General features: G+C 46.7%; 1 protein-coding gene across 5 annotated transcripts in view; it reads left to right on the forward strand.

Moving 5' to 3' along the window:
* The window catches only part of EXTL3 (exostosin like glycosyltransferase 3), a 157,447-nt gene that overhangs the window by 88,615 nt on the left and 43,135 nt on the right, over positions 1-25,697 (forward strand). For all 5 annotated transcript variants that reach the window (XM_074895439.1, XM_074895438.1, XM_074895435.1 and 2 more), the window contains exon 3: positions 9,145-9,239. The gene's annotated coding sequence lies outside the window, so the exon portion shown is untranslated. The remainder of the gene's footprint in view (positions 1-9,144; positions 9,240-25,697) is intronic.

Raw genomic sequence — 25,697 nt, forward strand, 5'->3', positions numbered from 1 at the left:
GTTCGTAAGTGGTAGGAGTAGCAGTGCCGGAATGTTGCATTTTCCTTATCCACTCTCATTTCTGCATTGAACATCCTTGTGCATTCCTCCTTTGTTTATGCCAAGCCCTGGTTTCTCTATGCAAAGCCCTCTCTGTGTATCATTATATCAGCTTGATGGGCAGACTTGAGCTTGCCAGGGGAATTCAGGGATTTTTAAAGGGGATCTTTGTCCGTTTGAGATTTATGTAGTCACTTGGTCATCTAAAGGTGTACGGTCAGGAGTTGTCTGTCCTGCAAGAGGACATGAAAGGGAAATTGTGGCTTCTGGAGTAGGTGGTTAGGGACACACAGACCTTTCAGCTGAGCGTCTCCAGCATAAGCTTGTGTGTTGGCAAGCTCCTAGTCAGCTGTGAGGTAAATTATTAGCTTAAATCCCTTTCCCTTCCGGTGACTCAGCAGGTAGGCAGTAGCTTTTAGGGCATCTCTAACCTGTTTGACTTTCAGTTGCGAGTCTGAACCCAGACTGGCATAGTCTTTGGAGGTAAAGGGTAAGAAGGCAGTTGAAACTAATCCTTTGCTAGAAGGGTTGGCTTGACTCTTGGGGTGTGGCGGGGGGGGAATAACTTCCCGGTATTTTTTCTGGGAAATCAGTTGTTTTCATTTGTGTTTGCAGAAGAAACTAGCAGTTTATCCCTATTCTTCACAAGCCTTTGAAAATTCTTTTCTTGCAGTGGGATCATAAAGTCTTTGACTTTCTCTCCGCTCTGCAACAACAGGTTTTAATTTCACTGTTTGTATGATTTTGTCTGCAAATGGAAGCTAAATAGGGGCTCTCTGGGGTTTTCTTCTGTGCTTTTTTTTTTCCCCCCCATAGACCCCTCCTGCCTTATCCCACTGCAGTCTGCACTGTAACTCTGGCATAACAGGCACCCCAAACAGTCCTTCATTTCTAGCTCTGTTTTCTGTGTTCTTTTCCAGAGTATTAATATGCCTGGTAGCCTCTGTGCTCAAACGAGGCATAAACAATTCAGACAGCAAATGCTATAGAGCAAGTGCAGTTAATGGACCCAGATGGTTATGTTGCCAGTTTTATGTGACGTGCTGCCTGCATTAGCCTGGGAAACTTTCTGCTCTTAACTATTGTAGAACTATTTAATGCCTTGTCCAAACTTCTGCTGGACGTCGGCATCTCCTTAACGACACTTGGTACCACGGGTACGGGGGTGCCAGAAATGCCTTCTGCCTGACCTAGCATGATGTCTCCATCCCAGCTGTGGTCAGCTTTGGTGGAGAGACCCTTGGAGGGCCCATGTGCGTGCGGCGGAGCGGTTGCAGCCTCCTGTGCCTTCGCCGTGGACAGATGGCCCGCTGGAGCTGCAGATCTGGGCCTTCTCCTCAGATCAGGGTAGAGTTGCGTGCCGGGAGTGATTTCCACAGGCATATTCTGTATTAGGTCGCAATATTTGTCTATCTCAGTGCAAGAGAATGAGCTTAAATAACCATACTGAAAACAAATTCTAGATGCACGATAGTGTGCCTGTCAATGTGAAAAATAACGATCGTACAGGCAGATGAGGGAAATAAAAAAACCCAGCCTGGATAAGAGCCTTGAAAGAAGAGAAAATAGGGAAGCAAGTGGACATAACTGTCAGGAAAGGGTGCGATGAAAGCAAATGGTGCGGTTTTTGTGACCGGGGGTAAAGCAAAAAGCTTTTCAGTGGACACTGCGAGGAAGAACAAAAAAAAAGGATAAATTTATCTGGAGAGTGAAGAGAGGAGGTCAGAGAAGAAAACTGAGATAGTTAAATATCCCAAGATGCCATTTAGTGCTGCGTGTTTCACTCGTGGCCTTTCCCATCCCCCACTAACACAGATTGCTCCAGGCCGCCTGGGACTGTAAATTCTCCATCCCCATTTCCTGCTGGGGCAAAGGAGAGCTTGTCTGTGTACATATCCGAGATGCTGGTTTTAATTTCCAGGAGGATGTAGTTCTTACTTGTTTATGTTGGAGCAGCGAGCTGGAGAGGCCAGGAGAGGACCATGTGTTTAAGAGCAGGGCTGGATTCCCTGGAGAGCTGAGGAGCCTTCCTGGGCATCTCTCCATAGCTGCTGTCTGTGTCCACCATGCCCTGCTCTGCCTTGAGAACACGGGATAGTCCCCCTGTGCTTGGCACTGGTGAGGCCACACCTGGAGGTTGTGTCCAGGTTTGGGCACCTCAATCCCAGAGAGATCTGGAGGGGCTGGAGCGAGGGCAGAGGAGGGCAACGAGGCTGGGGAAGGGCTGGAGAATCAATCCTGTGAGGAGGCAGGGCAGGAGCTGGGAGTGTTCAGTGTGAGGAGGAGGAGGCTGAGGGGAGCCCTCATCCCTCTCTGCAGCTCCTGACAGGACATTGCAGAGAGGCTGGGGCTGGGCTCTGCTCCCAGGGGATCAGGGACAGGACAAGAGGGAACGGCTGGAAACTGCCCCAGGGGAGGCTCAGGCTGGGCAGGAGGAGAAAATGTTTCCCAGCAAGAGTGGTCCGAGAGTGGAACAGGCTGCCCAGGGAGGGGGGAGTCCCCATCCCTGGGGGGGTTTCAGGGCCGTTGGGATGAGCTGTGGGGGATGTGGGGTAGGGGAGAACTTTGTAGAGTCGGGCTGAGGGTTGGACTCAGTGATCCCGAGGGGCTTTTCCAACCTGAAGGATTCTGGAGTTCCTCCCATCCTGCATCCCAGAGACACAAGGCACCGACCCTGCCTGTTGTACACATCACAGTATTAACATTTCTCTTGTAAACACACCCATCTTTGGGACATAAGGACAGGTTTAATCCCTACTTTATGTATTCCAGCAGTCCCCACACTGGACTTCTCCCATCTCCAGCTCTTTGCGGTGAGCTCGATGATTTAGCGTGGTTGCTTAGGGCAGAGCTTCGTTTTTTCCTTTTCAAGGCGATTCTTCCATGCCTCGTTGAGGCTCTCTGCAGCAGACATCTGTCACTTGCTTCTCTCCGACGGACGGCAGCGGCGAGGTGTACAGTTAAAGGTTGATGGTGGGGTGAGCGGCAGCTGTCGATAAGCGTTGTCTCTGCAGCGTGCGCGCCGTTCTGCTCCGTCTGTGCCAAATGCAACCCTCTTTGCTTATCAAAATAACACGAAAGGCAGGAGGGACTTGAAAAAAATGCAGTTTAAATGTTCTTTTAAAAAGACAGTAACAACAAACTTCTTTTTCAAAGGATGTATCTGTTAAATACATTGCGCTATGTAGATTCCTGTGATCTTGAGAGACCTTTGGGAGCTCCAGCTCACCAAACGGTAACACATCAAAGAAGTGTCCATGGGGCTTGGAGTACAAACATGTAATATGCAGATGGCATAGAGAGTTCACAAGGCTCTGAGTCCATGCCCAGGGAACAGATACTCCCTTGCTGAGAGACCATCTGACAGCCTCCTTTTAGATGACTCTTTGCATCAAAGGTGACCTGAAACTTTTTTTAATACATTAAAAAAAAAAAAAAAGCTTGCAAACTTAAAAATCCTGAAGTCCAACTACAAGAGCCAGCCCTCTGCTTAAAAGGTCAGTCTTTGCAAAGTAAGGTTTGCTTGTCTTCACAGATTTTAAGGCATGGTTGCCTGGCACAGGGGCATCTTTACCTCTTGCTCTGGCAAACGTGGAGCTGTTCTTGCATGGTGCCCATGTGTGCCGAGGGGGCTGTGGTGGGACCCAGAGCAAGTGAGCAGTTGAGAATGACCCATTCTCCACTATTTACCACATAGCAACATCTGTCATCTGATAAACTAGAGGGAAGGGGTGCCAGGCTGATTGATGAGTGGGCCCATGTGAACCTCATGAAGTTCAACAAGGCCAGATGGGGCAATCCTCAGTATCAAAACAGGCTGGGAGGTGAATGGATTGAGAGCAACCCTACTGAGAAGGACTTGGGGCACTGCAGAATGAAAATTGGATGTGGCATTGTGCACTGGCAGCCTGGAAAGCCAACCGTGTCCTTGGCTGTATCAGAAGTGTGGCCAGGAGGTAGAGAGAGGGGATTCTTCCTATCTGCTCAGCTCTTGTGAGATCACACACACACACACCCCTCCCAAGCACTGGGTCCAGTTGTGGGGCACCAACATGAGCAGGTCCGTGTCCTTCTTAGTGGGGCCGGAGGAGGCCACAAAAATGCTGAGGGAGCTGGAGCCCCCCTGTGAGGACAGGCTGAGAGAGTTGGGGGGTTCAGCTGGAGAAGAGAAGGCTCTGGGGAGACCTTATTGTGGCCTTTCAAATTATAAAAATGGCTTGTGAAAAAGAGAAGGACTTTTTAAGAAGCCTGTAGTGACAGGACCAAGGGGCAAGGGTTTTAAACTGAAAACAGGTATGTTTAGACAGGACATAAGACATGTTTTTACATTGAGGGTGATGAGACCCTGGAACAAGTTGCCCAGAGAAGCTGTGGCTGCCCCCTCCCTGGAAGGGTTCCAGGCCAGGTTGGACGGGGCTTTGGGCAACCTGGGCTAGTGAAGGATGGTGCTGCCCATGGCAGGGGGTTTGCTCTAGATACTCTTTAAAGGTCCTTTCCAACCCAGACCACCTGGTGGTTCTGTCATCTCAGCTGGGGTTAGGATCATGGTGTTTGGTGGTTTTATCTTTGAGGTGGTTTTATCTCTGGCAGTGGTGGAGTTGCTGAGGCTGTTGGTGGAGGAGTAACTTGGGGTTCTTAATGCTGTTCTAAGGCTTCTGTCTCTGCAGGTAAAAAAAACTATCTTCAGAGCATCAGTTCCTGCAGAAAACCTCACCTTTGTAGTAGAGGTGTTTTTGAGGCACCACATAATGCTGCCTTATGCCTTGGGCGATGTAGATTGGGCTCTTGCTGCAACTCGGTGGTGTAAGCTGGGCTGCTTCTGCCCCAAGCGCAGCGTAACCTGGGTTCAGCTGAGTTTTACCTCTGTGCTGAATCGGGATCCGTGATGCAGATGAAAGCGTGGCCCTGCGTGCCCTTCCAGCAGAGGTTTGTCAGCTTTGGGAGCCCCCTCTCACTGCAAGCACCCCAAGAGGTAGGCTGAGGTGGGACATGTGTTTCATGGCTTGCTGGTGTCGGGGTGGCACTTGGGGACCTGTGGAGTGGTGGGGAAGCAGGACTTGAATTCAGTCATAAATTTGTCTGGTGCCCAAAGTAACACACTGCTTTGACCAAGAATGCCCTGGTTCATTCTGCCCTCCCAAAAATAACATCCTCCTCCCTTTTTCCGGGTTGGTTTTCATAATCGGATCTGGAAGCGAGTCCTCTGCCAGGCAGGCAGCCAGCAGACGTCTTGGCGGTGGGATGTTCTCTGCCCCCCCGCCCCACCGTGTTGGGGGCAGCTGGGCAAGGAGGAAGAGCAGCATCTCATACCCGCTTGGTCTAGTGGGGTTGGTCTGTGAGCGCAAGTTTAAGGAATGGCTCATGCAAATTCAATAGTTTTTTGATTGTCTGTAGAGAAGAGTCCAGCAGAACCCTGGGGTGGTGCTTGGACGAAAAGCAGACACCTGCTGTCTGAGGAATCTTCAAAACATTTCTCTTTTTGCCAGCGCTGTTTGAGGCTTTCCTGGCTTGGGTCTGTGCCAGCCACATTGTGCTCCAGTCTGCTGCTTATCCCCTTCAGGGGCTGGCACAGCAGGGATGTGGCATTACCTGCCCTTGATCGATGGGGCAGCACTGGGCACAGCTAAACAAATACCCTGGGGATATCTGGTGTCTCCTCTCCATCTCCTGGGACCGGGTCTGGAGGAGGCGACACCCCAACCTGCTTCTTCTGACTCCCTCGTGCATGCCAACAGCGTTTGGTGAGCCACGTTCCAGTGCTGACATACATTAGAGGAGCTAATTTCTGTGCCTAGGTATGAGGGTAAAGGAGAGGCTTGTTTAGAAGCAAATTAACACAAGGTCTCCCTTCAGCACCTAATTACAGCATGTGCTGTCCATCCAGATTTCACCCCATGGAGAGCCCATCCCCTGCTGCCGCGCTTGGTTTTAGCCTGAGGGACATGAAGCAGCGTGTCCCCCGCATTGCCACATGGCAGCAGATGTGTGCCAGAGCGCTCCTGGCTCCCACCGATGGCAGGGAGAGTCACAACGCCTTTGTGTGTGTGTGTGCGTTTTGGCAGAGCTGCAGAAATCAGCATTTACCACATATTACAGAGCCACCTCCAATTCCGTCAAGTGAGAAAAGCATTGTGAAAAGTGCACGTCCCCGTGAGGGAACAATTTGGTAGCAATCAACAGTTGTTGACTCTAGAACAGCTTCTGCTGGTCCAGCCACTTCTTTAAAGGCTGGGGTGTTTTGGTCTTTTTTTTTTTTTTTTTTTTTTTTTTTTAAATGGCAGCTTGCTAAGGGCCGGATATTGTTGTGACAGTACCTGTAAAATCCTTAAGCTACTTGAATCACTCCAAGGAGCGGAGCAATAAAAGAGCTAGAATAAAATGTATCCCACAGTGTCCTTCACTTCTGCTGACAACTGCAGTTTAAATGACTGGTGCAACCTTTTAGCATAGCTAGCTTGTAAAAACTAATAAAAAATAAAATGAAGTCATAACAGCTACTTGCCACCGCTTCTTGGATGGAGAGTAGAGAGAAACTGCCTTTCTTTTTGGGTGAGTCTGTGCTAGCGTACTATTATTGCTGTTGATATTATATTCTGATCACTGTCATTAGTATATGCTGTAATTTTTACATTATATAAGTTGTACAGTGTTTATTAGAGAGGGGGCTTTGCTTTTATCATAAGGTAGCATTTATCCCATGAGCACCCTAATGTTTTTTAGAGAGCTTACATTAGAATTACACTTTTAAAAAAAACCCCTAAGCTCTCAGGAGAGTGGTTTATTTGGCTGATAGGAATTTTGGCATCTCATTTCCAGGTGCTGCTCTTATTCCTTGGGTCCTTTTCCCCAAGCGTCCAGAGTTTCACCCAGAATAATTTGTGACTTTGAAAGAAAAAAAAAAAACAAACAACACAATTCACTGTGGATTTTTTTGTAAATTGTATGCACTCAAAGTGTGTGATAAAATATTTCCAGACCTCAAAGAGCCAGCAAAGATTGTGTACAGATGCTGGGTTCGCATAGTGTGGGTGAGTGTTGGAGCGTGTATTTTGCAGGGCATGATGAAATAAAATCCTCAGCTGTGGCTGTTGAGTAACATCTTCACTCGTGATTCCTGGAGAACTCTGGAGAAAGAGCTTTGCAGTCCGGGGAGGAGCGAGGAATAGAGGGGTTGTGGCTGTTAGTTCCAGTTTCTGCAAACATCTTGTAGCCTTGTGCAGATGGAAACGTGCCACGTCCAGCAGCCTGCCAAGAGAGAGAAGAGCTACGTTCACGATATGTTTCCTCCTTTGTAGCCCAGAGATGTAGGCACTTGGGAAGCATTTTGCTAGCTGAAGTGAAAAGGATGGAGGCAGCCTTTATAAGCAGCTGCCAGTCTTGTCACCAGCGCCCAGTACCAGTCCCCGAGGACCAGCACCAGCTCCCTGCTGGGAGCGGCGGTGGAGCTGGGACTGTATGAAAGGCTACGAGTATGGAACGCATTAGTAAGCATAGGGGTGGGAAGAGGGAGGCTTGGGACACTCTGCTTCTACTGGCCGCCAAAGCTGTAACTGTCCAAAAGACTGTGTAGGAGGATGAAGGCAGGATGTGGATGGCCCTGATACGCAGCGCTTTTTGTTCCGAAACAAGAGGAAATGCCACCTACTGCAAAGGCATCGCCTGCTGAATGATAGTCCTGAAGCCTTGGACTTGGGTTAGCAAAAGGTATTCTATGTTGTTTCAGTTTTCTGTATGTTTGGCTGCTGAGATCAGACGTTTGCAGCAGAAGCATGTCTGGGAGAGGATTTGAGCTAGGGAAAAAGCTGGATGAAAAATCATTGTGAGTTACTGGGCTTGCGGCTGGAACTGGTGGGTGGAACTCGTGGTGTGTCATGAACAGGTCAGGCTGGGTGGCTTGCAGTGCTCCTCTTTGACCTTGGCACTTATGGAACAACGTAGTTAATTATTTTATTTTCTCTTTTGTGGGAAATGGTCACATGCATGTGACTTGAGAGCTGTCGGTTGCCAGGTGGAAATGTTTTCTGTGAAGGGAGTTGAGAACATCTGGCTTTGAGGTGGTGGAGCGCAGAGCTGGCGACCCATATCTCATCCCATTTAGGTACAAAGGATTTGAAATACCCCTTCTCCAGGTTGCCTGGCTTTGGGAGAGCTATCATCAGGAGGGTTTGTAAAGCATGCTGATCACTTACCACCGTGGTTCTGCTGCTGTAGATTGTACTGCCTCTTACAAAGCAAAATATCCTCATCCCCAGCTTCAGTTAACGGGCCAGGGTTTGGTGGAGTGAGGGTAACTCAGGGAGTCAGTGGCAGGGCTGACAACCAAGAGCATCTCTCGTGTCCTTCTTCTGGACCTGACTGTCCCTGGGAGTGTGCATGCTGCTCTTACAAGCCAAAGCATCATATTCAAGTAGGGGAGGCTCAGAGTTCATTTTCATGGTGTTCCTGCAATGGAAAGGGCTCAGGACTGGGAGTCAGGTCATGCAATCTTTGCTTGGGGAATTTTGGCCAGTTTGCTTTTTATTACAGATGCCCTCCCCTCTTTGTGAGTCTCTGCAGTGCTGAGGAATATGCAGGAGCTGAGCTTGGGTCTTGCTGCTCTAGGTATCACAGCACCCAAGGGAGGTATCCTTGGGCCTAATCCTGTTCTGGTCTCCTTAGCTAGTGTCCTCCAGCCTCTCATACTCCCCAGCAGCCCAGATTGTCAAGCCCATGGCAGCTTTTGGGCTTGAGGTTGACTCTGTCATGAATCTCTCATCTGTTTGGAGATGGTCTGGAAGGAGTGTTAGACTGGATATCAGAAAGTATTTCTTTGCAGAAGGGGCTGTTGGGCGTTGGAATGGGCTGCCCAGGGCAGGGGGGAGTCCCCAGGATCCCTGGAGGGGTTGAAGAGTCGGGCTGAGCCAGCGCTGAGGGATCTGGGGGAGTTGGGAACGGTCAGGGGGAGGGTCATGGTTGGGCTGGGGGAGCTGCAAGGGCTTTTCCAACCCAGATGATTCTGGGATTGAGTGTTGTTAACCAGTGTGTTAATAGGCACGATACCTCTCGGCAATGAGTAAGGTGTTTCTTAATCACATGTGGCTTTGTTTGTGTTTTTATATTAAACAGGAGAAGAACCCTTGAGATAAACGCTGGGAGAAAGAAGAAAAGCGGTGAAGGAGTCGATGTGTGACACAGGACAGGTCTGAGCCAAGGTGCAGAAGGTAAAGCACAAATGAGCACTGTGGTGTCAGCTGCTCCACGCCTGGCATTTGACTGCTTTTTCCTTTGCTGTATTTTCACACAGTCTATCCAAACATCTCTGCACTCCTCTAGCAGCCCTCTCTCTTCTCCCCATAGTCAGGTTAAAGTAACAGTGAGATGGGGCAAGCTTGGGCAGCATCAGTACAGTGTCACCTGTGGAGTCTTAATCAAGCCCTTTACATATATTTTTGGCCATCCACTCTTTCATTTAATCATCTGTTATTTGCTAGAAGTTTTAGCCAAATTCAGCTGGCAGATCTGCAGGCAAAGAAGCGGCATTTCACAATATTCTGATTTCAGCATTTTAAATTCTGATTTTAAAAGCAGTGTTGAATGTCACTAATGGTCTGAGCTCGCTGGCTCGGTGTCTGGATGCCTTGGGATCCAAATCCCTGCACGCAGGTCAGTGGGGGAGTTGGGCTCTGAAACTGCATGCGTGATCTGAAAATTTTTCTTTAGCATTATTCATTGGGCAGATTCTTGTCCCAAAATGCTTTGTAACCAAAGTAGGTTCACAGTGTAAGGATTAGTCCATGGGTGCTGATGTGCGGGTATTGTGTGGGGGGTGTGGCTGACTGGGTACTGCAGGCAATCTCACTACAGGGGTTGGAGATTGCTGCTAGCAGCACATTCCTCCTTCTCCAGTTTTCCTCTCACTCCTGTAATGAAGCCAGAGGATGAGATTTTGTGCCCTGTGCTGAGCTCCTTGAGGCAAACTCCAGAATATTGTCAAAACTGCTGATAAATTTGGGCTTGAGTAAAGGTGTCAAGCGTGAAGCAAAGTGTCTGGAGCATGGAATCACTTCTGCCTGCAGGATTTTCTGGCAGAGGGATGCAAGGGCACCAAGAGGCATTTGCATCCTATGCAAGCTACTCTGGCAGCCCCAGGCTTTGAGTGGAAGTGGTGCACGGATTGTTAACTAGGAGCCACCTCAGTTATTCACGTTGGGATTTGATTTGCTGGGATTTAACTCCTGCTCTTGGGGAAAACCTGGATGAAACGTAATGGCCCGTGATACAACAAGAAGCAGACTAGGTGCTCTCAAAGTCCCTTTTGGCCTTGAACTCTACTAATCTGTGAAAAAAATCACAGCTGCATCTCTAATGACACATGACCGGTTCAAGCCCCTGTTTTGACTTGCTGTCAAAAGATTTCTCCAGGAGTGCTGTGTCCTTGTGTGTCATGTTTGGAGCACCTGCTCCTTATCTGCTTGGGTTGAACCACTTCCAGCAGACTGAGCAACTGTGCTGGTGATTTCCTCCAGGAAATCCAGCCATGCAGGTTAGTGTTTAGCTTATGTGATCGTGGCAACCAAGCCATAATGCCACTCTCTTAACTTGCCTTTCTTATATATTTTTTTTTTTAACCTGTTAGCTGTCTCCCCACCCCCAGCACATCTAGGTTGGGTTTTTTTTTCAGCCTTGTTCAAGTGAAAGAGTAAATCTTTTTTGATTTATTCCAGAGCAGCCCTCGAGCTCAGCTCCTGTGAGAGCCTGCTGACTTTGAGTTCAAAAGATCTCACGTCTTTGAGGCCGGGCTGTGGTCTTCCATCTTGCCTCAAAGTTAAACTGAAAGAGAAAATTCTTTTTTTTCTTAAAAAGAAAGAGAGAAAATAAGCGTGCTGTGTAAGCGAATCGGTCTTACCTGCAGCAGAAGAGAATGCCATTGTGCAGAATTTCAGGTTAAAATCTGGTTGCTTAGTGAAGGCTTTATTTTCAAGCACCTAGTATTTTGTTTAGTAAGTGTTTTGTAGAGATAAATACTTCCTTTTAAAGCAGTGCTGTTGGCTGGCTGGGATCCAGCCTATGATCCTACATTAAAGCATTTTTTTGGTGTTTAAACCACTACATTACCTTGGTGGCTAGAAATGGTAGTTCTGATCCCTAATTTCCTGCAGATCTGCTGATAACAAGGTCTGGCTCCGGCCAAGTTTTATATGTGCTGACTCTGAAATTTGATCGTTATGTCTGTGCTGAATTTCACCACAGGTGAGAGTGTTGGTCACTGGTATAATTGCCTTGTTGCCTGGTTGATGCTTTCAGAAATAGTGCTAAAAGATAGGCCAAGGATGTTGCAGTTCAACATTTAAGCCTAACTTCTGCGTCAACCTCTCCATTTAGTTTTCCTTGCTGCCTGACTCAAGGTGTCTGGAGGTGGAACCAAAGCTGCTGGGACGTGGGCTCTAGCACACACACCGGCCGAGAAAGGCTTGTCTTAAATGTGGATTTCTAACGTCATCCTCTGGAGCAATATTCAACGTGTCCAGCAGTTGTTGCACATGTCAAATGGACACCTTGACATAACAGAGGGCTTGGGTGTGGTCGATTCCTTAAAACGCCTGTTATGCTGGACACTGTAGTGATGAATGTGAAGTGTTAAGCCCTGTACCCAAAGATGAGCTGTGCACCTTAAGAGGAGGTGCAGACAGCTATCTGGCACATACATATATATATGGGTGTGTATTTATATGCATGTATAGAGCAAAATAAGTATGTAGGAGCTATTATATGCTAGCTCTCTTCCATTCGGTGCTGCTTAGGCCAAATTTATGCAGTTGTTGCTAAGCTGTGTGTTTAGAAGGGTGGAGGTAATAGATGGAAGACCTTTAATATACAGGGACTCTCCTTTTAAAAAACAGCTGTTCTGAGCAAGGTGACCTTGGCTCTGCTTCTAACTTGGGAAACCAGCAATGCAGTGGGAAGGAGACACTGATCAGTGCAGTGAAGGCTCGGTCAGATGCCAGCAGAAGATAAAACACAGGTTGGGTTGGTGGAGTTGTAACTTCAAGTGAGGTTGTCAGGTTTGCTGTGTAAACCTGCGGGTGCTCTCCTGAACTTGTATGTATTGATACACACCTGGGAGGTGAATCTGTATTTTTTTTTTTTAAAAAATTCCAACATTGGTACGGCATACTTGAGGACAAAATCAGCTTTCTTACTTCCCTCCAAGCAACACGATGATTTGCTGGCAGAGCAAGCGACAGCTCAGCTAGTCCTTACAGGCATGGTGAAACGTCTCACGTGATGTTTTGCAAGCCGTTCTCATCAAACTCTTCATTTTCAGAAACCCTTCCTCTCAGAGTTTTACGATCTGTGGAACGTGTGCATGAGAACATCTTGGTGTTTATACCCCCGTTTTGGAAAAAACGCATCTAGAAAGCCAGCTGAAACTGCAGTCGTTTTCTGGCATGTCTGTGTACAGTAAATCCACACAGCTCAGGTTACGATACAAGGACAGGTAATTGACTCTTCTTTTGTTCTGTCACCAATTCTCCCACTCTTTCTTCAGCAGAGAGAAACCACATATCGACCTTCTCCCACAAACCCATGTTCTGAGCCAGCAATAAAGGAGGAAAATGTTTTTTCCCAAATCTAATTTGAGACATGATGACTGGACCATGCTTAAACAGCTTCCAACTTAACAATAAAGAAACTTCACAGAGTGCTTGGCAGGAGCCTCTGTACATAATTTAGATCATAATCAGATGCATTAACACGTTTTATATGGATCTCATGGGGGCCAAGAAGACGAGGTGTGCTGGGTAATTTCTTTCCAGATTTCCTTACCTGATTGTTTATTACTCTTGGGGACTTCATTTGTGGTCCAAATGTCACCAGCAGAATCCTGCTGCTTCATGTGCCTGCATTTAGAGTAGCTGGTAGCAAGGCTTCAAATAACCTAATTGGTATGTTATCATCAGTCTTTCCATCTGTGTGTGTCAAAGGGAGGATGGAGAGTACGTGGGGAGGGAGAGAGGCGAGAGGAACAAAAGCGAGGACCCAATTCTGCAGATTGCTGAGCTTCCCCTGTGCCTGCAGCTCAGTGGGAGGGAAGGTGCTGAGAGTGCTCGACGAGTAGCGTCCTTCCCGCTGAGTACAATCATGAGCTCAGCTTCCAGAGAACTGCACAGGGGAAGCATTCCCTCCCCACCTTTTCATTTTAGCTGTTAAATATAAGCAGCTCTAATTTTACAAAGCTCCTGAAAGCTTTTCGGCACTCTGTACAAAGAAATGATCGTATATCGTTCGCATTGCTTCATTGTTTTGTCATGAATCCACCCATGCCAAAAGCATCCTTGTTGTGAAATCTCTCCTTTGACAGAAAATTCTGTTGCCACTTTGATAAATGATGTTTTGGATTTCTTTCTGCTCTGCTGGTTTGTATTATCCCCTCAAAAAGTGGGAAGTGAAGTTCCCTGTCACTTCAATATCTCCTTTATACGTGCTGAAGTAATAACCCTTCCCGTGTGTTTCATGGGTATTTATTTGTTTTTGAATGCTGTGAACTAGTGTAACATCACGATTCCCGACCCTTCCGCAGCCCTGGACGGGTGAGGCCAAGCTCTGCTCTGCGATGCACAGCTCAGGCCTGGAGCCTGGGCACTCTCCTGGGCACTGGGACTCGCTTACCCAGGATGTAACCCACCAGCAGTGGCCTTGGCTGGCTACCGTTGACCCACACAATCCATGGTCGTGGGCCAGAAGTCGCCACAACCAGGAACTGAACCCGCAAGGCAGGTCGGATGTGGCTGCTGTGTTCAGGAAGGTGAGAAAGTTAAAGAGCACGAAAGTAGCTGAATTACACCAGCTGGACTCAGGGCCAGAGAACAGGCAGATGTACAGACGCAGCCTCGGTGCCATGGCAGCCTGTACCAACAACACAGAGCCCCTCCTTTCCCCTTTTTCCAGTGATAATGATCCTGAAAACCATCTGTGGCTGGAAAGTCGCAGTGTTTTACTGGCATGCAGCGAAGGAGTGCTGTGAAATGATACTTTGGATGCTGTGCACAACCTACAGGCAAACTGCACCAGCTAAAACCCCTGTGGCTCAAACCAGGTTTGAGTGCAGAAAGATCCTTCGGAGGCCAGAGGAGAAGCACTGTGTTGTCTTTCTCCTTACATTTTCCCTTAATAGTTGTTTATCAACAATGTTTTCCCAAGTGATGATGAAACTCAGCATCCCAGATGATCTGTGATCACAAAGTGACTTTTATAAACTGGACACAATGATGATGATGAAATGAATGAATATCCTTAAAAATCAGAGGTGGTGGGGTTGTTGACTTTCTATTTCACATACCAAGCGAGTCCCTGTGTCTCACCCCTGTGTAACACCAGCATGTTGTGCTGTTGAAATGTTGACGGGGAGAAAGGAGAGGACGAAGAGCTGAGTCACCCAGTGCTTCTCCCACAAACACCTGCCTTTCCCTGGGTTTTCTAACTAAACGCTGAGAAATGGCATTACTTGCAGGATATCCTGCCTCAAAGGATAAACGTTATGGTTGTTGGGCTCTCCTGAACAAACCCTTTCCCCTCCATCTCCTGCTGATTTTGAAGCACAAGAGCAAGCTGATACAGGCTCTGAAGGGTTTGTGCAAGCAGGGCAGGGAGGCGTACACGAGAGGGAGAAAATATCTCCAGTCCCTTTGGTATTTATAGTCAGTTCACAAGCAGTTTCCTTGCTTCCAGTGCCCAAATTACCAGCTGTGACTGATGTATTCTCCTTAGGTCAGCGGCACGTACAGTGGCCGACTTGTCTTGACAAGCTCGGGGGGTTATCGGTTCAGCTGACGGAGTCAGCACAGCGGCATGCTGAGCAGCACTGCTCTGCTCCCTCTGTGGTTTGCCTGGGGCACGGACACATTTGCTCGCTTGGGGCTGTGGAAGGGGGTCTGAGCTTGCTGCAGAGGTGAAGGAAAAGGAGTTTTGTTTCTTATTTGCTTCAGATCTGCTTGGGCCAGACTTCAGAATTAGTGGTGTTCAGCCTGTCTTTGTACCAAAACACTGCAACTGTTCAAACAATTGTTCGGCTGAAATTATTGCATTATTTCTTGCTAAAGCATTATTTGATTTGGCTTGCTGTTTTGTCAATCCTGGGAAGATAATAGCTTGCTTTAGCCTCTCGTCTTCACATAGCATGAAAGAAGCTGCTGTCTGGAGGGATGCGCTGCTGCTGTCTGTGAGTTAGAGGCACCGTGGTTTATCTGCATGGTGTAGGACCCATACAGCCTTCACCTGCTCTCTCCTTTATATCCTGCACCTATTGCTTAGCTGGGTAAGAATTTTGTTTGCTGAAGACATGCCAGGTGCTGGTCTCTTCCCACTAGATCACAGCTGCCGTTTTCTCTTAGTGCATAACTGGGGTAGCCCATTACAGCTCGGGCCTCATATCTAGAAGAAAACAAACAAAAAAAAAGGTGGCAAAATGCTTCCAGTGGTCTTATCCATGTGCCTATATGCTGAAATGCAAGGGGGAGAAGTGTTGCTTTTCTGTTGTGTGGTTTTGTGTGGTCTGGCAGGTCCTCATATATGGGGAGAAGAGCAGAACTGCCACTGAATGGGGAAACTGAGGAATTGAGGTTTTCTTTTGCCTAATTTCAGGTGAATATACTCTGCTATTTGGAGAACGCTGTTTTAAGTGTCACAAGGAAGGGTGTAGACATAGATAAGGCAAAATGGGAAAGATAAAACACAAACTCTTGTGATGGTTAGAAATGAGAAGTGCCCCCCCGCCCCACATCAGGCAGTGGGATGCTGACTGTTGTGTACGTGTGTGGTTGCCCTCCACTGGTTGATATTAGAATGACCTCTCCGTATCAGAGACCTCTTTTAGCCAAATAAGTGTGTTTCTTCAGATTGACTTTGAAGAGTCAGGAGCATTTTAAGTGGAGGGATGAGTTGAGAACTGCTCAGTGCAACTACTCACTCTTCATCTACAAAGCCACCCTGGGCAAGAAGCAACATCTGAGCTGGTGAAGCAGGAGGAGTTGTCCAGTGCCAAGGGATTTGCAAAAGGAGATTCTGTCACTAAACATGGCCAAGGTTTGCAGAGGGGTGCAGGTGCTCGCAGCAGGGTAGCCAGGGCTTGGAGAGGCTCCAAAACACATGTTGCTGCAAGACACAGCTCTGAGGAATCTGTCATCAAGGCCTGGTGACCCCGTGGGGCATGTCATTCCTCAAAATAGGCTGCACACCCCCTGCCTCCTGGTCTGTTCGGGGAAGTAGGCTTGAATTATGCATCAGGCTGAGAATTATGTGACAGTTTTAATTACCAAACTGTTTGCTGACCTTCAGTTTTATGAAAATAATCTAAAAGTGAGTTTATCAGCACTTAAATGGCTGTTACAGTGGAGAAGCAGAGGCTTAGAATATTTAAGGGAACTGCATCCAGCACTTGTGATTTCCACTCGGGTGTGTTATACCATGTCCTTGAAGGTTGCTGATATTCACTAAGTTGGATAATCCTGGTCAGCAAAACCAGTGACTTCTGGTTTTGTTTGGTGGTTGGTTGTTTTTTTTTTTTTTTTGTTCTGGATCAGGACCAGCAAAGTCAGGAAGATAGCCGTGTGCCTCGCAAGACCATATTAAGGGTGAAAACTTAGCTCTGCACTTGAAACCAATTCAAAATGTATATACTAGGAACTATAGATCTTTGTCTTCTATGGATTTTGGCAAGACAGCTGTTAGAGGAAACTGAAAGGAAAACAAACCTTAGAGGAGCTTTCGAGTTTCGTGAAACTCAATAGTTACACTTCCCAGTAACAACAGAAGACATTTAAAAAAAAAAAAAAAAAAAAAACCAAACCAAAACAAAACAAACAAAAAACCCCCAAACCTGGTGACACCTAGAATTTAAAGACAGCATCTAATCCATTCTTTTTTCCTCCCGCTAAAGCAACCAGATGGGATCTTGTCTGTGATGTGCATGCCTTGTGTAGCTCTCTGCGTGTTGGGTACATGAAAGATTTGAGGAAATGATTGTGTAGTGGTTGGGCAAAAAGATGGCAGCAGAGGAATCCTTAAAAGGATGTCTCTTAAAATGTCTTCTAATATCAGCCCAACCCATTTCATTTCACAGTGTTGATCTCATGAATGTTTTATCACCTCCTACAGGTATTAAAGCTTATGACACCACTAAAGCACCTTGGATTTTAATGTGAAAGTGGTACATGTGTCTTTAATTGAACAGATGTATTCCTCTGTCAAGATGTAAACGTTGGAGAGAAGGAAACACAGTATGCTGGGAGACTTCTCCCTGTCACCAGGTCATCCGTTCAATGAAGAACTTACAACGAGTTACTTTTATTACATGTTACAGCTTTATCTGGTTCAGATAGCTCCAGGAAAACCTTCCACCTTCTCTTTTGGCATTTCTTTGAATCATAGAACAGATCAGGTTGAAAGGGACCTCTGGAGGTCTCTAATCCAACGTCCTGCTTGGAGTAAAGCTAAGGACAAATGTCATGAGGTCACTCAAGGCTTTGTCCTGTTGAGTTTGACCATTGCTGGAGTGGAGGGTCTACCACCTCTCGGGGCTCCTATTCCAGTCATTTGTTTTCCCCTTGTATATCCAGTCATAGGAGACCACAAAACCTTGCTGATGTCAGGGTAATCAATGTCAACTGCTGTCTGCTCATCTACCAAGCTGGGTGCTTGGCTGCCAAAGACAACCAGAGTAGTGAGGTACATGTTGCCCACGATGCATCTGTGCTGTTTCCTATGATGTTCTTGCCCTTCATGGGCAAGATCTGCTCCATCCATCCTTGCCTGCAGACTTCTGTCGGCAGCAAGGTGCCATGCAAGCAGCTGGGCAGGGTAAGTGCAGCCTTTCTGGTTGCGTCATTGTCCCCTTTATTCCTATCTCTGAGGTTCAAATACTCTCAAGAGCGAGTTTGTGTTGTCGAAGTTTGATGCTTGGAAACTTACTGCAGATAACCTTGGCTTTGTCTTGACTTGGCTGCTCGCAGGCTTTCATTGCCGAATCTAATAAAGCCTTTACAATTGCTTAGAGACACTTAAAGTTGTTAGTGTTTAAATAAAGGGATTAATTTCAGGCAGCCTGCTGCTAAACTTGTATGTTTGAATTTTGAAAAAGTGTCTTTTCCCTGTGAGGTGTGAACAGGCTCTGAAAACCAGTTAACTTTTATCAGCTAAATGGACTGTAACTCCTTGTGAGGAGCCGCTGAACTCTTCGGCATCGATTTACACTTGCCAGGCAATGGAAACAATTACGTTGGCTTCATGAAGAATAAATAGAGAGGGGTCTTGCACCATGAATATATAGGAAGGTGCATCCGGAACACCTGCCCTTTAAACCTACTCCTGCTGTTGATTTTATTGATGATTGAGTCGGTATTTTAACGTTTCCATGACTTGGTTTCCTTGCCTATAAATTACTTGTGTCTTCCTTTTGGGATATTGAGGACTGCTTGGCTATCATGTATAAAATGCTGTCAAGGTAGGGTGCCAAGTGAATACAAACTATTTTATTTTTAGTGCCTTTTGAAATCTTGGACTTTTTGTTCTCCCTTTTTATCTGTCTCTTTCTTTTTAATCACACAAAATGGAAATAAACTCAATCACAGCTGTTGCTGGAGAAGAATCATTAGGCCCATCCAGCTGGCTCTCTCGGGGCCAGCGCAGGATTGTTCCCTACGCTGCATTTCAAAAGTATTTTATCTCCTTTAGTCTTGCGTGTGTGCAGAGTGATGAGCGTCTTTCACTTCTGTCAGCTCTCTTCATTGATCCAAACGGGAAGGGCTATTTTTAGGTGGCTGTAAGTAAACGGACATCAGGCCCTGCAGAAAGGGAACTGGATTATTTTTGGAAACCCATCAGCAGCCATTCTGGCAGGTCCTGCTGCAAGTTTTGTCGTCGGCTGGGCTGTCTCAGGTTGTGGTATCAGTTCCTGAGGTTGTGAACCTGGTTTCTCGGGTGTGATTTGCCATCCAAATCTGGAATTAGCAGCTGCTGGAGATTGTCTTGACAGCATCACTTTGTGGGAGTTGATTCCCCCTAAACCAGCCTGGTTTGGAGGTGTGCAGGGTGGTGATTGAGCTGGAGATTTTGGGGCAGAAGATGAGGTCAGCTTAGGGGCAACATGTGAAATGCACCTCGAGTGGAAACACGCCCATGGAGACGACCCCACGGTTCAAGCCCTGGATGAATGTGCAGAAGACTTGGCGTCTGTTAGTGGCCGCACAGCAGGTTTTGGTGTGCTCTTGGGCAGTTTGTTTGGGTTTATTCTGCTTCAGTGGATTGCAGAAGGATGAAATTTTCTTGGGTTTCCTTAGTCTTTTTTTTTTTTTTTTTTTTAATAAGCGTTTTGGGATAACTTCTGCCTCTCGCTGAATTTGTGCACAGAGCTTGCCGATGCTGCGTGGAGCCATTAGGCACTCCAGTTACTCGGCTGTGAATGTGCGAGTTGGAGTCCGTGGGGGCAGTGACTAAACCTACAGCATTGCTGGTTGGAGAGCTTGAAAAGCCCAAACAGAAAACATTGTGTATGTGATTTAGTTGCACATTATCTTCTCTCTCTCAGCAAAGACCCAAGTCTAATTTCAGAGGTCAGAACATGCTCCCACCTGGGTGTTCCAGGCCTTTTATAGAGCGGTTGAAGGCCATTACCTAAAATTAGCTGGCTGCTTGGGGAAAGCTGATATTAGTTTCATATTAGGACTCTTTTCAAAGCTCTTGATGATCATTTACTTGATGGGATCCTATTGAAGTTCATGGGTACAAGGTAGAAAATGAAAGACAAATAGCACCCAATACTGCTTCTTGGTTGAGAAGAGAAATCGGGTGGGCACAATTCCTCTTCTTCTTTGGCACAATTCTTCTTCTAGGGTGATTTTTGATGGTGGTTTGTTTTAGTTTTCTGCAAGGATCTCTAGTGAAGCTTTCCTAGGTAGGCCACTGGACTGCCTTTAGAGTGGGACTTATTTTTATTTTCCTCAAACTTCCTGATGAACCAGACGTGCTGGGGAGCACTGGGAGGGGAACACGTGATTCTGAAGCAGGCTTAAATTGTAAAGCACAGACAGATCTGCTAAGCAACAGCATTGACACGTTTAAATAAATCTGCTGTTGAGTAATATAGAGTGACATATTGAGAGCAATTAAAAAAAAAAAAAAGAAACTCGGTACAAATTTGGGAAGTGACTGGAACGGAAACAGAACGTAGATGTTAAAGAGGACATTGGATAAAAGAGGGTGAGGTCCACTCCACCAAAGGACCATACTGGAGAACCAGGATGTCCATCAGGAAGGGTGATTCAATAGCAGAAGTGCAAATTTATGCTGAAATTGTCTGTTGGCAGTAGGATCCTTGTATTTCTACTTCTCTGCCAACACTGATGGTTGCAAGGATTGGAAAAATTAACACTGCTTAGCTCAGTGAGGAGCACGTGGTGGGACGTCAGAGGGCTTAGAGAAGGTAAGGTGGCAGGTCTTGTTGCTGTGACTTTTTTTACTGTTGTTTCTTTGGGTCTGTAGTGAGTTGGGTGACAGTCCTGTTGTATCCATCACTGCTGAGGTATGTAACGCTGTAGAAGAGGGCACGGACTGAATTAGGAGGGTTTGTATTTGAAGCAGGTGAAAGGAAATCACTCATGGAGCTTAGCTGTGGAACTCACTGCTGCAAGAAGTTGTGATACCAAACATGTTTGGGGTTTTTTTTTTTTTTTGGGGGGGGGGTTTCTCTTAACAGTTCAGACTTTGTATGCAATTGATTGCTTAAAAAAAGTATGTTGATGGGCAGCTCCTCTTCTTCAAGGGCTCATGCAACTCCTGTTTGCTAGTGGTATGGGGAAAATTGTTCTGAATAAGCTGTTCTGTGAGTATGATTTATGAGTATTTTACACCAAAGCAGCTGGAAATGAGCACTCAGGAGTGAGGCACTGAAGTGGATGGATCATTGGTTTGATCTAATATAGCCATCCTTGTGGTTTTTTATTATTTTTATTGGATTCTATACCGTGGTCAAATTGAGTTGTGAATTTTGTGGCTATCTTAATGACTTTGTTCCAAGCCGATGCCTTCACGTCTGTCTGCATGGCCCGCTCGCGGTGGAGTTGGTGGCTGTGTCACTGAGCCCTTCACAGCGTGTGTTCACCGGCAGCTTTCCCAGGCTCTGGGAACGTCTCCCCTTTTCTTGGCTGGGCATCAGGTATTTACTCTGGACACGAGCCGTTTTTGTCCAGTGGATGGCAATAGTTAACTCATGCACTACCCAACCTATTACGCTGTTAAGCATAAAAAGAAGATAGCTGTGCTGTCCCCCGCAATATTTCTGTGCGATCTGAGTCATTTATGGTTCAAGCCACTGAGATGAGAGTGAGATGGCACAGCGTGAGTGATGCTAGGCCTCACTCTTCTGCCCACAATAACCGATATAAATGGCCAGAAGAGGTGTTTGTTGCTTCCTTGTCCATTAGGACCTCTCAGCATCTATTTTGCAAATGGTCCCTGAAGCTGGCGTGAGTTGGAAACAGTCTGATCTTTGGGATGATGGCTGGGAGACAGCAGCTTGTGTTGGAAGAGATTGCTTCATCTGCATGAGCGTTGTGCTGGCATTGTGTCCCACTGCCCGTTTCTGAGCTGCTCCAAGGACATTTGGCCCCACTTACCCAGCAAAAATAGCTGTTGTGTGTTGGAGATTTCTGCCTGGAGTATTTTTAAGCCTGGTGCGTCCTTGCCAAAGTAGCTTGAGCCTTCCCAAATGTACCCCCTCTGCTAACATTTGGATTCTCTTCACCTTCTGTTGTGAACGGGCAGGTGGGACCGCGCATGGTGAGGATTACTCGGGCAATCTCTGAAGTGCAGAGAGTATCCACAATATCCAGGGCACACAGTTTCTCTGGGCTGTGAAAACGTGGTAGCGACGTTAACTATTCAGAGCCCTGCACATCCTGCTGTCAATCCAGGGAAACTGTGAAGCTATCAACTTCGCAGAAACTTGGCTGGTTTAAGCTGCTCAGTGCTAGCACCAGTCTCACCACTCATTGCAGTGGATGAATAGCTAAAGCGTTTGGATTATATGATTACATCAGACAGATTGTTTCAAAGCCACCAGGTATTTAGCTGGCCTGTGTGTTCGATACCCAGTTAATAAGGATTTCTTTAAAAAGACACTATTTCTTAGTATTAGACTTTCTTTAATGTTGTCAGTGTTCTAGTAAAATGGGACTTTGGCATCTGGTCTTATCTCTTAGTCTTCCAATAACTGTTGAATCCATCAGCTGTATTCACTCGGATTGAAGGGGTAGAGCTCACCAAAGCATTAACTCCCTATAAATATACTGGAAATAGGAAACGGAGGCTGTTTATGGGGTACTGGAGAACCCCGTGGAAGATTGAAGGCATCAAACAGTCAGTGTTCAGGCTTCATTTGTGCTGGTGTTCCCAGACGCACTTGCTGGGGCTACACTGAGACAACAGATGATATTTTTCTCGAAGTACAGTGCTGAGCGTCGCAGGGGCCGTTATAAGTACCTGACTAAATTAATAATCATTCCAGCTGTTTCTCCAGCTAGCTGACGGGACACCATTAGATTCAGGAGAGCAGCTGGGAAGTGGCTTCAGACCAGGCTCTGTGCTTGACAGGTTTTTGGTTTCAAAGGCAGAGGATTTAGAGAAAAAAAACCCAAAACACCCAACAACCAACTCACACAAGGAGTCATGCTTTGGTGCCTCAGCTTGGAAAGCAGCGCTGAAGCTAAAAGCTCTATTAGTGGGTTTCAATTTACTCGGGCTGAATCCTTCCCCGAGGATTGCTCATGTTCTGTGGAATTACAGGGTTTGGTGTGATAATGTTTTTCTCCTTTATTGCTCCCTTTTGCACTTCCTCGGTGTGAGCAAGCAAAGCAGCAAAGCTCTTGCGGAGACTGGAGAGGCGTGAGAGCGCTCAAGGGTTTGCATGGGAGAGCAGCTCTGTTAGACCAGGAGTTGTGCGGGCACGGCAAGATGTGGTCTAAGGAGGCTTCAGAAATAATAAATATCAACAGAAGAAACCAGTGCTGGGTGTCTGCCCTCAAACTGCTGGTCTCTGGGTGACTTGCTGCAAGAAGGAGGGTGGAGATGGGCCACAGGGAAGCACGAAGGAGAACAGGGATGAACTAAAGTGATGGGCTGACAGCACTCATCTGTGGAGGGTGCAGAAGACACAGTGAGATGCTGGGGCTGTGGGAGAGGGAGAACAGGAGAGACCCAAAGAGGGGAAAGTGGGATTTGGACAGTGGAGGAAAGGTGGTGAGAGAGGGGCAGGGAAAATGGTCTCAGCAGCTGCATTTTGCGTGGCTACTCCTGTATCCTGCAGCTGTTCATTAGAAATTCTGTTTATGCCACAGGGAGTTTTGGAGTCTCTGAAGCTGACACAGTTTTAATAGACAAAGACATTTTGAGTGCAGCACATCTGCTCCGGGATGCTAAGGAACAGGCTCCATGCGGCAGTGCCATTGGTTGAAGCATTACATCGTGCTTTTTTTTATTTTAAGACCTCCTCTCTTTTATCCTAAAAAATAATTTTTGAGGTCAAAAGAAGTGCTGTGCTTGCTCCTTAAGTTTGCAGCCCTTAAACAGTCCTGCTGTACTCTTCCTAATATCCCTGAGTTCCCAGCCCTGAGAGTTAGTAGAGTCGCCTTTTCCTCTGAAGGATCCTAAGGCATTTCACAAAAGTGGCCATTGTGGAGGTGTGAAGCGATGGTTCAGTAAAGGATACGCTGCATAACACGTGACAATGCCAAAAAATGTCATCGTGAGTGTGAGATCCGACTTGTGCTTCCCAGAGTATGGAGGGTTGCTGATGCCTCCCGAGCCCCAGGTGTGAGCTGGGAACTGGAAGTGTCCACGTAAAATTAAATAATATGTGAATTATGTATATGACAAGAATTTCATAAAACTAGGGGGTTTGGCTGTTAAAGGTTTTGGTGGGTTTTTCTCCTGTTAAGTTTCAGATCTTAAGAAACATTAAAAGGGAACCAGCTGGCTTGGGCTGCATCTCGCCCAGGCTGCAGCAGTGACGTTGTGTTGGGACCCTCAGCACGGGCACAAGCTTGGGGCTGGAGGGAGCAGAGGCCTCCTTTGCTTCTCTGATGAGCTGATATAACGCTGCATTAGTAAAAATTTGGTGAGTGGATATATTAAACTGATCAACCTATTTCTGGGTAGATTCAATCTAACCCTTAGCTTAACTTTTATAGCCTGAGGCTTTCCAAAACCCATCTAATCTTGCTCAGTGATTGAATCTACTTTGTGCAGGTGAGAAGATAATTCTTTCCTGCACCTCCAGCTTTGGTCAAGTTTTTTGATTCCTTTTTCCCTGACCTCTCTCTTAGGCCTTCATTAAACAGGACGGCGTAACTTTGCCCTTCCTAACTGGTCTGTTATTACTACATCTGTGTTTGTGTCGTCCCCCCCCCCCCATGTTTTCTGTGTTTTTTCTACCTACCTGTTATATGATAGGAGCTATGCTGGACACAAGGTGAGTAGAGTTTGCTGTTTCCCATCCTGCCTTTTCCAGGGACTGAGTGGTGTTAGTCTTCTCCAGCCATGCAGCTTGAGACTAGGTTGTTTATGTTTCTTTATGATATCTTGCAAGTGAAGCTCTGGGCACCAGTGACAAAGCAGCACACAGCGTGTGTCAAATTATCCAGCATTTCAAATCGAAGCAACGACTTCGCTTTGTAGAAATTTAATTATTATGCATTCTGCTAGTGCTTATCTTCTATCATACACTCTTCTGCTGGTTAATAACTTTGTTAAGCACACCCACAAGCTTCAGGCACTGCGTTTCGTTCTCTCTGTGTATTTTGAAGTGACATATTTGGCCGCTCTCACATCTGCACATCCTAACCTGTATAGTGCAAGTGTCCTGCACAACCTTTCATTAGCTAGACTGCAAACATCTGGTTTGTTAGGCCGGCTTAAGTCACCTGGTCAGGTTCCTTTTTGCTTTGCATGACCATAGTAATTAGCTTTTATTTCTTTATTTCAGCCATCATAACATTGCTTTAGCTGGCAGAGATCTTACCTGAAAGGTCTGTACCAGTGGTGTCTCTTGGTTTTGGGTGGGGACTTTGGCCCAGTGCTTACGCCAGCAGCGTTTTTACAAGGATGCTACGTGCCGCATCGCTTTCTGCCAGCACGTAGGTACCTTGTACAGGAGGGAGATCTGCAGGTACACTTCATGGTACTCAGAGTGTTTTAAGGGTAGGCCATGCCCTGGGGAGCTTACAGGTTAAACAGATAGGGAGAGGAATGGCCAGACAGGCACGTTCACGGTGGCTCAGTTTACCACTGAGCTGGGGCTTTAGAAAAGGCTTGCCAAGGTGCAGTACTGGGTTGATGAGTGAAAGGAGCTTCTAGGGGGTCCAAGTAAGAAACAGGAGGTAAACACTGGGTGTTACAACCCCAAAGGACCAGTAAAGCTGTGGGCATTTGTGTGATGGGGGAAGAAGAAGCTGAACAGTCATCGACTTTTCTAAGAAGGTTAGAAAAAGAAGAGACTGACCTTAGATTTATTTTTATCCCATGGCTGACCTTAGGCTTAACTATCCTTTTCCAAGACAGAGACAGGACAGCCTGCTCTCTCCATCCTAGTCTGGGCTTGATTTTTATTGGAGGTGTGTTTTCTCCAAAGC

The sequence above is a fragment of the Athene noctua genome, chromosome 1 (assembly GCF_965140245.1).
Source record: "Athene noctua chromosome 1, bAthNoc1.hap1.1, whole genome shotgun sequence".
Lineage (NCBI taxonomy): Eukaryota > Metazoa > Chordata > Aves > Strigiformes > Strigidae > Athene > Athene noctua.